This window comes from Anser brachyrhynchus, assembly GCF_964034855.1.
Source record: "Anser brachyrhynchus genome assembly, chromosome: 16".
NCBI lineage: Eukaryota > Metazoa > Chordata > Aves > Anseriformes > Anatidae > Anser > Anser brachyrhynchus.
In genome coordinates this window covers 6,093,600-6,108,711 of record NC_137734.1, presented here as the reverse complement: position 1 = coordinate 6,108,711, position 15,112 = coordinate 6,093,600, and the positions used below count along the sequence as shown (strand labels likewise).

Below are 15,112 nucleotides of genomic sequence, written 5' to 3'. Positions count from 1 at the left end.
GTTTTGTTATATTAAACCAAATTCAATCCCAAACCCTGCTTCTGTGAAATTACTCACTGGGCAGGACAATTAAAACCTGAATTACCAACCAAATGCCATTGTCACTGTCAGGAGAATGCTGTTTTCATAGGTCAACCACAGCAGGAAAGAATTTTAACAAGATGCTGCCTGACCCCAGGGATCTCCGTGCAGCCCCTTCTGCATCAGGCACCTCACTGTAATACAAAGACATCCACCCTTCACTGCGAAAGTCATCTCCTTCACAAAGTACCAGTGCTGAGACCCGAGTACTGCTGCAGGTCTGAAACACCAAATGCCTCCGTGTGCATTTCACTGGCATGCACTCACCCCGCAGATGCTTCAGAGGATCTGTACGAGAGCCGCAGCCCGAGTGTCACCCGGTGAAACCCAAGAGCTGCATCCATTTTTAGAACAGGCCTGCCTGAAGATATGTTGCATTATCTCAGCAACACGTAAGGGAACAAAATGAACTGCAGCTCCCCCTGCCACTTATTTACCTTCTGTTTAAACAGAGTCTCTTCAGCCCGCTCTGTTCCCCTCCTGAGCACCCATTTACTCGGCACCTCTCGCAGGGCTGGCTGGTCTATTTTTAAAAACATGCTGCTGGCTTTTATCTTAAGCTGCTTTTTTTTTTTTTTTTTTTTTTTTTTAGCTCTTGTACTCTTTAAACTTATTTAAAACACGTTGGCAGACAAAAGCAGTGAAGGGGGATGTAGCAAATGCTTCGCGGTTGGCATTGCAAGTTGAGAATTAAGGCAAGAGATAATAACAAAACAGATTAAAAATAAATACCTGAACTCAATCGTTATGGCCAAACAGCTGCAGTCCTCGCTTGGGAATATCTCCCATGTACTCAAAGGGGGGTTATCTGAATCTAGGCTTTAGGTTTTGCTCTGGTCCAGCTCATGGCAGCAAACACACTTGGGTGCTCGCAGCTGGGAGAGCAGCAGACTGGCAGCTGCAAGGAGAGGCTTTCTGCTGACCTCCAGTAAAAGGATGTGATCCCCCACCTGTAAGCAATTTTGAAGTTGTATCAGTTCTGCTGGTTCCACTTCTGATACGTGATCTCTGAAGCCAGTGGACTTGTAAAGTCACACAAGTGGAGGACCAGGGTGGGACACAACCGACAGGAGGTTTGGGCAGGACATTCCTGCAGGTATGACTCCAAACCTGGACGGATTTCACACTCTTGACCGGAGAGTGTTCAAGCTAAAACCCTCAGCAACTCTCAAGAGGTGAACAACGAGGGAGTTTTGAGGCCACGAGTACTGGCATGGCCAGATGCTGTATACAAGGACGATGGGTTGACTACACTCACACATCATTAGCATCATAAGCACTATGAGAAACCACTCCAAAACTACCTCAGCCTCGTTAGAGCTATTAATCCATTTTTTCCTGGAAGAACTGAGAGTTTTTCTTTCAAATTTTTGTGACTCCCTTTGCCAGGTTCATTTCTGTCCTACTTCTATCAAATTTTGAGTAATGATATTTTGATTGCATTTTGGTTTCTATCAGTTTGATGCCATCCATTACCTTGCTTTTCTCTATATCTGAAAATTCTGGGGAAAACATATGCTCATGTATCATATACATATTTGGCTTCCTACAGTGCATATTCTGGGGGAATGCTACTTTAGGCTGACCATGAGTTGGGATTTAGTTTCTTTTTTTTTGTTTGTTTGTTTATTTTCTTTTGTTTTTCCAGAGCGACAACAAGGGAATGGGCTGGGTGCAGACACTGCTGCTGCTACAGAGAGGATGATAACATATTGGGGTGGCCAGGCTGAAAACTGGGAATTTCCTGGCAATCTCCCAGGATGGGGAGACAGGGAATTACTGACACCCAGTTGCAAGCTTTGCATTTTGGCAGCTTGGAGATTTTTCTAGCCCATGCCTTGGATCTAGATTTTTTTTTTTCTCAATACTCAGGTGCCAGGCTCTCCCTACAGAGCTGCCCTGTGCACCCTACTGATGTTCCTGTAGCGACCAGACGCCTATAGCTGCCTCTGTTATACTGTGTACGTCCCAGGCTGAGCTCAGCTCCATTTCTGATTCAGGACATCTCTGAGAACTGGTTGAAACGAGGACTCACTAAAGCTTCCATCAGATGCTGACGGGCCTCTTTGTGCCAGGAAAACGGATGTGTGCAACAACAGCAAAAGTGCCTGGAAGCATCCCAAAGCCTGAGTGAAATGAGGGAATTTTGAGCGGCACCAAACAAAAGGAGCAGTGATTTAATCTCCACAGATGGGGAGGGGGGAGCAGCGTCAGGAAAAGCAGGAGGATGAGATTAGCTAGGCAATAAAATGAAAATGAGCAAGAGGTGGAGCAAACTGTGCTGAGATAAGAGGAGGTGGATTACAGAGCTGGCAGATGGAAGGGGAGCAGGCAGCCAAACAGGGAACAAAAAAACAGGTAATAAATCCGTAAAAATCTCAATCAACAACTTTAAATACCATTTCCAACCCATTTTCTCCAGGGAGCTAAGTGACTGTGGCAGATGTACGGCCTCCCTGCGTGCCCCCCTCAGGGTGCCCTGGGCCTGCCCCGTGCTGCTGCAGGGCAGGCGACTGTGAGTGGCCAGCAAGTTGTATGTGCTGGGGCCCAAAACCCTTGCACGGCAGCCAGGATCCTTCCTGGCACAAGGATAAAGCAGTCATTTAACACCAAAAGGTGAAAGAAATCGCTTCTTTCTTGACTGACCATTTGACTCGGCCTAATTCAGCAGCGTGAAAGCGACACATCGCCTCTTTTGTTGGCTGAAAGGGGCATTTCCTTGAGCCTCGCTGGGGCACATTAGGCTGGGTATCTCAGTTCCGGACGATAAGGCAGCTTTTATCAAGAAGCTTTCATTACTGCAGTTAAACTGGCAATAGGTGATTGATAATAAGCAGACATTTGACCTCTGTTTAAGAGTCACTAAGCCCTTGACCACTGAGTTTTTGGAGGATAATCTCTAGAATATCTTTGCCTGTGTCATTTTGGAAAGGCCATGGTGCAGCTTTCCAGATCTTTGCATGCCCTACATGAATTTCCCAATCTTCCATTCCATCAGGCATGTCAGTGCCCAGTGGCACTATCTCTGTCGTAGTCCTCCCTATCTCAGGAGGTTATATGAAATCATTTATTTGGCATTATATTTTGGGAGTCTGGGAGAGAATGGAAATTATGTGGGTACTGCAAAAACAAAAAGGGAAATTAATGGCCGAAGGTAAGTAATTATTTTATGAGTCTGAAACCTCTTTGTGGTAGGGACAGCTTTTTTCTCTGCAGTGGTGGGATGCCCAGCCCCACTGGGTTTGTGCTGAAGAGAAGCAACAGTGATGGCTCGTACTTCATTGCAGACATCCGTATAGGATAATAAATACACATTTTGAGCTGGCAGTTTCCCATCCAAATGTAGGGCATGGGCAGATTAATCCCATTGCTATTGAGCTGGGTCAAATGATCTCCACTTCCAGAGGTATCCCAAATGGGTACCTCTTCCTCCCTCTGCCCCCTTAGCTTGTTTAATGTCCCTCAAACCATGGCCATAAAAACCAAAATTGTACTACAAAAGGGCATAGGTCCAACCTTGTAAACATTGTTTTCATTTATCTCTTTAAGGCTCCCATTAGCTTTCCCTCATAGTCTGCTACAGATATGGCAAAAAGATGCCTGGGACAACGATCCTTATTTTTGACCTTTAAAAATCATAGACTGGGAAATAAATTTTCTTATCAGGCAGAGACAAAAGTCCCCAATTTGAATTATTTGGGGGCGGGTGGGAATGCACGACTTTTCCCCAGCAGAGGACCAGGAGAGCAGAGGAGCTGCAGGCAGGGTGCGGTGTGGGGAGGGCAATGGGACAGCGGGGAAGGCAGGGAGAGCCTCGGGTCGGGAGCTCTGTCCGGGAGCTTTCTTGAAAATCCCTGTGACTCCTAGCTGTTGGCATGTTTTTAGGAATAAGAAGCATTTCTACAATGTTGAACTAACTGAAAAAAAAAAAAAAAAAGAAAAAAGTGAAAAAAAAAAGGACAGTCTATTTTCTTTTTTTAAGAACATTTTTTTCCCTTCGGAAAGCACTGTGGTCAGTCAGGAGATCTTGGACAAACTGTGGGAGTTAAGTGCATGAAATGCAACACTCCATGTTATATACCAGAGGTCAGGCTCAGGGTCCCTTCAGATCTAAATCATACATGCAATAAACGTTTCCCCAAAAAGCCCCTCCAAAACCCCCTAAGCCTTCCATTCAGCTTCTGGAAAATGCGGTGCAAAGACAGAACAAGACCTGGCGGCAGAAAGTCAGCAAAGAGGACAAAAACATTCAGAGTTTACATTCGACTTCAGTTCCTACAGCATTCACGCTCCCTGCCTAGCCAAAGCCCGGCGGGGAGGCTCGGTAAACAGCATCGCCCTGACGAAGCCCAGGACCCGGGGCCGACGCGCCAGGGGCTCACGGAGCAGCCCGGGGCTCCCAGCTCTGCAGGCACTTGCTCCTCAGCTGACCCCAGAAGCTGCTGTATTTCACATGCTGTTCCTCCCTCATCCGAGCTGTGCCGCGAGATAGCTCATCCCGCTGGAAACTATAACTAAAAACACTGTCTAAAAACAGCTCCTCTTGCTGCGTGCCCAGAGGGGAGGAGCGGTCCCCAACGAGCACAGACAAACGGAGCTCAAATAAATAGCTGGGCTGAAAGGGACCCAGGAGGGCAGCCCAGGGCGGCGGGGCCGGGCAGTGATTTCACACCAAGAGGCAGGATCTCGGCTGGAGAAAGTGCCTGGCGATGACTTGCCTGCTTCCAGACCACGAGGCTGCGTTTGCTCTAACTGCAGTCGGCTGTGCTCGGGTCAGGCACACGGCTGTGTCTTGGCACCAGGTGTTACGAGGAGCTGATTTCCACTGCAGGATTAACAGCAGGATATAGAGCACAAACTCATTGCAAAATTGTGATAAAAATCAAAGCTCCATCTGTATTCAGGCTGGAACTTGGAGCTAGCAATGATTGCTGTGGGAGAGCTGACAGTTTTTTCTTATTACCGATGAAATAAGCTTTTCCTGCACCTTGAAAACCAATAATGCTTTTTCTTTAAAGGTTATATATACATATATATATAATACAGATATATAGGGAGAGTTGCAGAGAACTGAAAGCATTCTGAAAACATTTAAAGTGCAGTGTTTACTCTTTTCTTTAGAGGAGCTCAACTGTTCTCTGCTTGGATGCAAATGAGGCACACACTACTTCCACTCTAGGTATTTTTGGTCAGAACGAAAAGATAAATAGACAGTGTACGTCAAACGTCACACTTTCAGTCAGCTTTATCTAACTTTGGTCAAGAATTTAAAACTTTGCACAGGCTGCTAGCACATTTCAAGGCTGAACTGTAATTCTCCTCTGACAAAAATTTCTTGCTAACTGAGCCTGTCTGTGACATGGGAACCAACCAGCTAAAGCCTAAACCAAGGCTGTCAAACTCACTTCACTTATTAGTTATGAAATGGGAAAAAAACAGCAAGCTTCGGTGTCACATGGAAACATGAGCACGGTGGTGACACAGCCTTTCATGCACAGTGTCAGCACTAAAAACAGCGTATGGATTATTTGGGAGGTTATAAACACCGATCTCATGATTCTATTCTGGGTTGTCCCTACGACAAAAAAAAAAAAAGAGGAAAAAAAAAATAACCAAACCAAAACAACAACAACCACCAGCAGCAGCAAAAAGCCCCAAGCAATTAGCAGCTGTGCTCTGCAGCCCTTGTGCTGGTGACAAGCGGAGCTGGGAGAAGTGTGGCCCCGCTGATCCTGCTGCCTGCAGAGCTCAGGACCATGGCAGGGCCCCTCCGTCCTTGCTCCCCGCGGCTCGCTGTCGGGACGGGTGGGAGCCACGTGAGCCTGCTGCTGTGGGGACAGGATGATTTACACCGGGACAACTGCTGGAGCCACCCCCCCCAGCCGGCTGCCCTGCGCCTGCTGCACGGAGAGCGCAGCTGCTCGCAGCTCCTGAAACACTGCACTTGGGAGCCGGCTTTTTTCTTCCCTTTTTATTTTTTATTTTTGTAAGGCAAACGACCATTGCCGGGTTATCCGTGCTGGTTTGCCCTCACAGGGCACAGTTCACAGACTGCTTTGCAAATAGGTGAGCCCTCCATGCAGCCCCTGCCATCCCCGCAGAGGGCATCCTGACCCCGGGACAGCGCGTGTCCCCATTTAGCCTCTTACGTCTGAGGCCAGGGCAGATGTTCAGAATGGCTCTTTCTAATCTTCAGCTTGTCAAACCTTATTAGTTGACTTTATTAAGTCTATCTCCAAACATCTCTAAAGTAACGCGCGGTGTTGCTTTATCCCAAAATAGCCGCTCGGTATGAGATTTTGGCAGCTGGTGCTGAGGCTGGATGAGACCCTGGAGAGCAGAGTCAAGAAGGCAGCCACAGCCCAACCTGCTCGTGCTTTCAACGTTCACGGCTCCCTCCCAGCCCCACAGGGCCCCGAACCCTCCTGTACCCCAGGAGATCTTCAAGCATCCCTGCTCCTCCGGCTATCCCGAGTTCAAAACTGGGCCCAGGCCAAAATTCTGCTTATGAACAACTTCAGGCACGGGAGAAGATCTGAACTTGGACCCAGACTGTACAACTGCGGGTGCTTTCCACCAGGATACCGCCCTAATTCCAGTTACAATAGGCCTTTTCTCTGCTGTCAGAGAGATGAGATGTCTGTCAGAAAGAGGTACAGAGCCACTGGTAATTATTAAAAGCATTTATCAGTAAATCCGGGACTGAAAGCATAGTGAAGGATGGGTGGCAAATCTTTTGTGAGCCATAAAATTTTCATGAGAGAATTTTTCATTGGAAAGAGCTGGAGGAAATCATACTGTATTTTAAGTGTGATATAAATTCTTATCAGTGACTGTTTTGACATAGTTTTAACCTCTGACTAAAGTACAACAATTTAAAAGACATCTGGTAACTGATGATTTTGCAAAGCTAGAAGCGCATTGTATACATTCAAATGAGCTCAAAAAAAAAGCAAAGGCACATCTGTTTTCATGAATCAGAAATCAGAAAAAAAAAACACACATTCTCTGTGGCACTGTTGCTGCCGATGCTGGTTTTGAAGTTGAAGGCAAGTAAAAAGCAGAGTAGATCTAATCTCTGAGGCTGGCGGGACGGGACGTGCAGACACCCTCCTGCCTGCCGTGCTGAGCAGTCTGACAGCAGCAGCTGGAGCTGGGCTGCAGAGAACTTCGGCTTGACCCTCTCCCGAGCCCCCTGCGCGTGATGCCGCCTGCCTGCCCCCCTGCTTCTCACCATACCAGTGTTTTAGGGTGCTGCCACTGCCCAGTGGCTACTGGCCTGGCAAACCTGGGGCACGGTATTGCTATGAGAAGACCATCACGAACACAGGCAGGTCCAGATTATCACCAAATGCCCACTGCCTGCGCTGCCCTGGTGCTGCAGAACAGCACTTTCTGTTATTCAGTTTAATTTCACTTAGGTATAAGTCATGCACTATAACACAAGGAGCTGCTGTTCATCCACCAGCACAGCCCCAAGCTGCTGTATCCTCCCTGCCGGTGTGGGGCCCTGCCCACCCCTTCCCATCAGATCTAACAAGCAATGCTAGAGCAGATCCGTGTCCTGGTCCTCAGCCCTTCCTTCCTCTTCACGCCAGGCCAGCAACCAGGGCCACCTTTCCTCATCCCCAGTATCATCTTTCTCCATCAGCACACAGAATTTCTCACATCTGCTCCACACAAGAAAAGGGATCAGATTCAACCCAGAGTCAAAAGATCCTCATTTGGCCCTGGATGCGTCAAGAACATGGGTCACACAAGAGCTGGAGGAGAGCAGAGGAAATCCTGGCTGTGTAAGTAACAGGGATTTCTGCCAAGAAGGCCAGAGACTTTTTTCTGTAGTTGGCCCTTGGAGAATGCTTTCTTTGACCAAAAAAAAAAAAAAAGGAAAAAAAAAAGGAAAAGAAAAAGAAAATGTAAAAAATCCATCCCTTGCAAGCTTATGAAAGCATGGCTGTGCGCCATGGGCTTTCTAACTCCCCAGTAATGTCCCCCATCATAATTCAAATGGCTGAAACATCCTCCAAGAATCCTCACTACCTCTCTCTCCTTTTTTTTTTTTTTTGTTTGTTTAAAGTAAAGCCATTAGATGGCCAGAGAAGCAGCAGCCAGTGCAAAGGGTGGAAATAATCTCCGAGGAGGTTCTGGGCAGCCCCCGCACAGCCAGGTCAGGTTTCTGCAGGGCCCATGTTCTCCCCCTGCACGGAGCAAAACACTGGCAGGGACAAATTCTGCCTCTGCTGGCTGGTGTGTGAGAAACGTCTGCTCCAGTCACAGCTGAGCGAGGTGCGAGGTTAACCGTCCTCTTAAAGCTGGTTTTCAGGCAGATTCAGCTTTCCTTGGACTTCTCTTTCTGACCAGAAGTTTTGCACATCTCTTATTGACCATTTTTTCTATGCTGATAGCGATGCTGCCTGACAGCTGCCATTTCAGAGCGCTGATATGTGATGAGAAAACAACAAATGCAACCTTTTCTTTCTTCTTCACAAGAGAGACCTTTCAGCTAAGAAAAATCACATTTTCCTTTACCTAGCCATTCCACCAATCGACTAAAAACCCCACCAAATTAAAGAAACCAGGACTTAACTCCTAACCAGGCCTTGTCAGAATTAATTACCCACAGCCCTATTCACCAGGGCCCAGATTTCTTCTGCTGAATTTCCTGGGAATCCCGTCCAGCCCTCTTCAGCACGAGAGGGCTCAGCCCTCAATTTTATGTCTGTTGCCGTTTTCCAGGGTTTGTGCTATCTGGAGTCCTTCCTGCAGCCGGGCTGGCTCTGTTCCCGTGGCTGGGAATGAGCTTCCTGAGCCATCCCCTCTCTTATCACCCATTGCTGATAATCAGCCTTAAACAAGCTCGACCTTTTGATTGATTTGAACTTTGGCCAACATGAAAACACTTGTTCTAGCAGATGAGGTCAGTCGCTCAGCTGCCTGCTTTGTATAAGGGGACAGTTAATGACACAATGGTTTTAAATCATGGCATCTTTCCCATCGTGAGGACAGGGGAAGAAACAAAACTCACCAGAGGCTGTCTGCTGACATTGGGCTGGGCCAGTCTTGAGTTTGGGCTCTCACCTCCTGTCTCGTGGTTACTTCTGGCATTACGCTTTTCAAAATAAAAGAAACCTTCCGAATCATCTAGGAGAAGGTCTTATTTATCATCTTCCTTTCCTCTCCCTTGTGCCCTCTTGACCTCCTGAAGCCACCCCTGGACTGCGGAGGATGCCTCCTGCGAAGGATGGCCCAGTCACGGCTGACCTTGAGCATTTAATAACTAACAATGACAAACAAAACCTCAGGACTAAGAGAACGTTTCCACGGCATTTAAAATAGACTTGGAAGGAAAGAGATTTTATCTAAACAAATAAGCATGCTACTCAAACTGTCATGGGCCAAAATTTGTAACATCATGCTATATTTCAGACTTGGAAAGAAAAAAAAAAAAACACAACTGAAAATGGAATACAAATAGCAAGCTGAAAGAAATGCAAAAACCAAACATGCAGGGAAAACCACAATGGAGTAAATCCAGATCATTTCAGCACTATAAAGGTATTTTATGCTAGTGTGAAGAGGAATTTATTATTTTATTTTCTCTGCAGGATTCAATTTAGACAAATACAAGTGCTGTCAGTGCCTCCATTGCTCTCAGTTTTATATGAAGGGGCTGAGACACACAGACTAACGGGCACTTCTTTGAGCCCTGTGACTAACAGGAGTACTGATGGGCCATTTCTTTCCTGTCTTGCAGAATAACGCTCATGAGTCTAAAAGATCTGGTAATGTTTCTTTGTATACAGTTACTGCTGAAAAAATTACAAAAGGAGATCTTAGTTGTAAAAGGGAAATTTATATATAAACCTAAGTACTGAGAAACAGGTTTTTTTCGGTGATTTCCAGGTTGTGAAGCACTCACAAGAATCCTTCCTGGTGGTCATCGTGTTGTTGCTGTAAGAAACCATGGCTATGAATGTGAAGAGAGATCTCACCTTGTTAGGACCTAACCAAGGGGAAAGCCCCCGGATACGACCACTTCTAAGGATGGTGTAACCACCATCTAGGTACTGAGTTGATGCATTTGCTACCAGGTGAAGCTGTTAGGGAGTCTGTAGCTTCATCCTTAGGTGCAATGAATTCTGCTTAAAGTGCATGGAAATCTGCAATAACTCACCACAGCCGACCACTTCTGAAGTACAGCCTTGAGGCTAATTTCTTACAAAAGTGTTTCAGGAACCTGTTGCTGCCCTGACTGTTCAAATTTCCCACCCAAAGTAACTCCAAAGTAGCAGGCAGTGGAGCATTACAAAGGACCTCTTGTGAGCACAGCCTTCCCTGACCAACATCTCCAGCATCACGTCCCAGTGCCGGCCTCAGCCAGCCCATCTCCAGGCAGATGCCCATTCCGGTGTCACAAAGGCAGCTGTGTGACGGGGCGGTGAGGCTTGGCACTGCTCAGCTGGTGAATGGGCATTGCTTGGTCAGAAGATCAGGGGCAGGGTGGGATGAGGACAGTGCGGATGGGCTGCCCAGAGCCCCCAGGGACTGGGCTGAGCTGCAGCCGGGTGGGTGCACAGCCTGCACCTACAGAGGCGTGAGCAGAGGGCAAACCCAGGCTGTCCCTGCAGGGACTGGGGAAAGCAAACCAAGCCCGTACCGCTTTACTGCTCCCTGGGGGCTGATTTAAGAACTACTGTCACCTAGCAAAACCACGTTAACCCGTTGAGATTGGTCATTTCCAGATTGCAAATGCTACATGACTTCTCATGCATTTGCAAAACCACTTATGGCCAGTGCCAGAAGGCTTGTTAATCTTGGTTAACTCATGCTGTCTCTTTAGAAGAGATCCACAGAGCCCCAGAGGTCTGCAACTAACACACCATATCCTTTCTTTCTTGCCAACTCTAGTAAAGAATCTGGTGTTCCTTGTCCAACACGTGTAATTACTTCAGGGGAGTGCGGTTAATTCTTCAGCCTGAAGGGTCTGATGGTTGGGATGCATCAGGGGTGCCTTCAGCAGACAGAACACGGGGCTGTGCACGACCCAGCAGCACTGTGCCACAGCATGGTGCTCTCTGCACAAGGTAACCTACAGCGCCTTCAGGAGGAGCACAGCCCTGCGGTACTGACTTTACTTGGACGCAAAAGAAGGGGGAAAGGCAGGAGAGCAAGAACACCACTTTTCAGAGCTCATCATTCAACTACACACATAAAAAAATCCACATGAGCCAGCTGCAGGGCCCTGAAAACCTGCCAACAGAGAGAGAAATAAATAAATAAGTAAACAAACAAACATATAAATTTAAAAACAAGCACACAGACATCTGAGTGTCTATAAATTTTACATAGCAACATTCTGTCCTTTGGATCATGTCCCCATATCCATTCAAGTTTGGAAAGTTAAATACAGCTAGCGTCTTGTAAAATATTAATTAAAGTAAGCATTATACTGGGGCCCGTGAATCATTTTACATGTGTTCAATATTTGCAAGTGTCACCATGGTGAAGAGTTGGTCTCAGCACCTAGCTACAGTGCATTAGTTATAAAGGCTTGTGAGCAACTGCTCAGCCATTGCTACTGGCTTCCCAAACTATAAACCTGTCATCTGGCCTGGGACAGCTCAGAGATCATAAAATAAGGCTTACAAGGCAACATCGCTATTTGAAGTTAATCCATGGCTCATGTGTCAGCTCCAAGAGTTAATGTTACCAACACAGAAATATCTGCAACAGGAAAGCACTGACTGGCAAATATGAATGCTGGCTGAGATAAAATAGAAGATAAGACCTCTCATAATAATCTGAGGCAATAAATTAATGGGAAGTCATATAAAGTGTGAAAGCTTTAACGACCATAAGCACAGAGAAAGAAAACCCCGTGAGAGTTCACTAACATCTCCTCAAATGACTCTGTAACCCCCAGTTTCAAGGCCTCTCTCTGCATCGCTAGGGGAAATATCCTGCAGATTAGAATTTTTGGAAAGAGATTTGCTGAATGTGCTCCTACATTCACAGAGATCTAATATCCACATACAAATATCCAACGTCCTATGAGAATGTAATGTCTTATGTCTAGCAAAAATGTCATTGGTTGTATGACAGTGATATACCACACAATCCCTGCCACCTGGTAGCCAAAGCGTTTCGTACAAAGTACCCAACTTGGCAAGCTGGACACTTATATCGGTCTTTCAATATTAACTCTGTCACAAAAAGAACAGTTTAAAATTTTTAAGTACAACATCTGGACCAGACGCTACCAAATGCTATTATTTTATCTGTTTGACTTCTCTTTGGCTTGTGCTGTGAGGAGGTTTTAGGTACCCTCCCTTGCTCTGTCGGGGCTGCAGTAATGAGATCAGTCCATTCCCCAGCGCTAAGCATCTGACCAGATGAATAATCCAGGCAGAGAACCTCATGCATCCCTCCTCCCCTGCTCTCAGCCCACTGATTATCTCAGATCATCAGTGTTTTGGATGACCGAATAAACAGGATTATCTTCTCCCAGTGCCCGTTAAGTCAAAACTGTACGGCGATCCTATTAGTGGATCGCAACAGTGTGAGTATATCCAAGCAGGAGATTATCTTTTGCTTGCTCTGTGGAGCTGAAAACAGTACTGGGAAATTTTTAATCTCCATGAAGGGACACTAGAGCTCACAGAAAGAAAACCAAATTCATTATTATCCTCAATCGGCTGCCTAGCTCAAAAAAATTATCACGATTGACAAAGTCATAACCTTCTTTCATTGATATAGTAATGGATTTGGGATGCCAATGAAAAACATCTTACATGCATAGCCTCTTTCATCCAAACTGATCCCAGAATGCTTTACAAGTGCTGCATGCAAATGGCACGTGGGATTAACAGCACTTTACAGTGGCCTGTTTCTGTTCCCACTGAGGTTAGCGAGAACAGAAGTGGGACTTGCCGCTGAGTAAAATGTGAACCAGGCTGGAATGCGGCCAGGACACTGAGATCAAGACTTGCATTCATCTGGAAACTGCTGGCACAATGGGCCCTGTTGATCAGGGCTTTGGGTTTATGTCTTGTCCAAAACAATGTAGCAAGTTACAATGAGGCGTAAAATAATGCCATTTTAAACATCTTGGTAATTTAGCATTATTTATTTTTCAAACAGTCCAAGATAAAAATATTGAAAGAACAAGCAAAGGAGGAAATACCCATATCTAAATCAAAATCTTCTTCAATTAACTATCTAGATTTTAACACGGAGTAGTGGGGAAGCAAAGCCAGCCAGCTCCCAACACTTTTAAATAAATGCATGCAAAATAATAAATTCCTTCAAAAGAAGCTTTGAAGAGCATAATTAAGCATCAAAGTTACCATATATTAAATTATACATCTAGCAAAAAAGAGTCATTAGCCCAACAAATGGACTGTTAATGATTTCAGGTTTGCTTAAGGCTATAAGCTAATAAACCTGTGATTAACCAGCATTTCTGGGATACTGCTGTTGAAAGCTGGCAGCCTGGTGTCACAAACCTCACCCGCAGCTTAAGAAGTGCAGAAAAAACAAAGCCACCAGAAATCGCACTATATTTGGTACCTAGAAACAACCCAGGTTTTGAGCAGGTGAAAGCCCTGCTTCGGGGCACCGGGGACTTCACCACAAGGCAAGACACCTGATGTCCCCTCCGTGTGCTGGGGTGTAAAACACACCCATGGGATATCCTGCTTGATGGTTTGATGGAGGAAATTGTGGTCCTTTGCTCTGAAGCACTGGGCAGAGGATTTCCAAGCCTTTGGGATTCCCTGCCCAGGTTGCCACCACCTCATGATTTCCATACTGAAACCTGCCCGGTTTCAGAATTGCCTGCTGGATCATTTCCCAGTACGGAGCTTTGAAACGATGGCTAAGAGCTGGTGCAACAAAGGGAACCAAGCGTGGTAGCCAGAAGAGCCCCTTTCAAGGCAAGATAAAGTCTCCAGCGATGCATCCCAGCACAGGCCATGCCCAGGAGTGCCCATGTCACAAATACCTCCCTGTCTATTTGGAAGTCATTGCTGGTAGCACCTGGGACACATCCCTGCTGCTCTGACCTGCTGGCAGCTGCCTCTCGCAGCCCCAGCAGCCATTTATATGGAAAGTAACACAACAGACGTGTGCTTGACAGCTTCCTCCAGACATTTCTTAGCAACTGGTAGGAAAAGGAAAAAAACAACAAGAGGCCGTTTGGACAGCCAGCTCCCTCCAAGCACCCATATTTATTTCCCTCATCACAGTTTGAAAAGCTGAGGACGTGGGAACCAAAACGGGCACAAAGTGCTCCTCTCCCGCAGAAGCAGAGGAAGGGAGGATGGCGCCCACCCGCTGCTGTCAGGACTGCGGGATACACGAGAGCTTACGTAGGCATTACATTTGCCTGCACAGGGCAAACTGTTTGAAATTAAAGCACAAGTATGTGCACAAACCACACCTCCATATGAGCAAGTAGATATTTGTCAATGCAATTTCAGACAAGTGAAATCTTTCTCCACTGACACGAATGCAGTATGTTACTGGGTAATATTCAGTCACACTAAAGCATTAGATGAATGAAACAAAGTCTTTCATTGGCTATGATTACTCGGTAGTTCGAAACAGAGATGGGAAGCAATCCATCATGCTGAAGGAAATAGTTGTTTATCCCTCCATCCCCCCAAAAAATCATCATCTTCACCAACAGGCCGCCAGCTTTGGCTTAACTGTGGGCATAGGAATATGCACGAACTCCTAAAATGTTCAAAGAAGAAATGTGCATCCACATACATATTGCATCTGACAGAATAGCCCAGAACCGGTGGGCACCCCAGGGGCTGCAGGCAGCCTGGGGGCTCGGGGTACGACTTCCATCACAACAAGGATGCCCGTGCCCAGGTTTCCCAGCCTGTTCCCCTGAGCTGCTGCTCCACAGCTGCCTGGAGGGGCTTCATCGTAGCTGCCTGATCTGCTGCTCTCCTCTCTCTCCCCCCTCGGTAATATCTCCTCGTCGCCTTCTTCCTGGGGAGAAACGTGTAAGTGTAGAAAC

At 46.5% G+C, this 15,112-nt stretch overlaps 1 protein-coding gene across 13 annotated transcripts in view; it reads right to left on the bottom strand.

Moving 5' to 3' along the window:
* Positions 1-15,112, bottom strand: part of LOC308178944 (uncharacterized protein) — an 88,905-nt gene that overhangs the window by 7,961 nt on the left and 65,832 nt on the right. For 11 of the 13 annotated variants that reach the window (XR_013940044.1, XR_013940045.1, XR_013940046.1 and 8 more), the window contains one exon: positions 814-11,331. The gene's annotated coding sequence lies outside the window, so the exon portion shown is untranslated. Of the gene's footprint in view, positions 1-813; positions 15,085-15,112 lie in introns of all 13 variants that reach the window. The other 2 variants (XR_013940049.1, XR_013940050.1) reach the window with 1 other exon arrangement.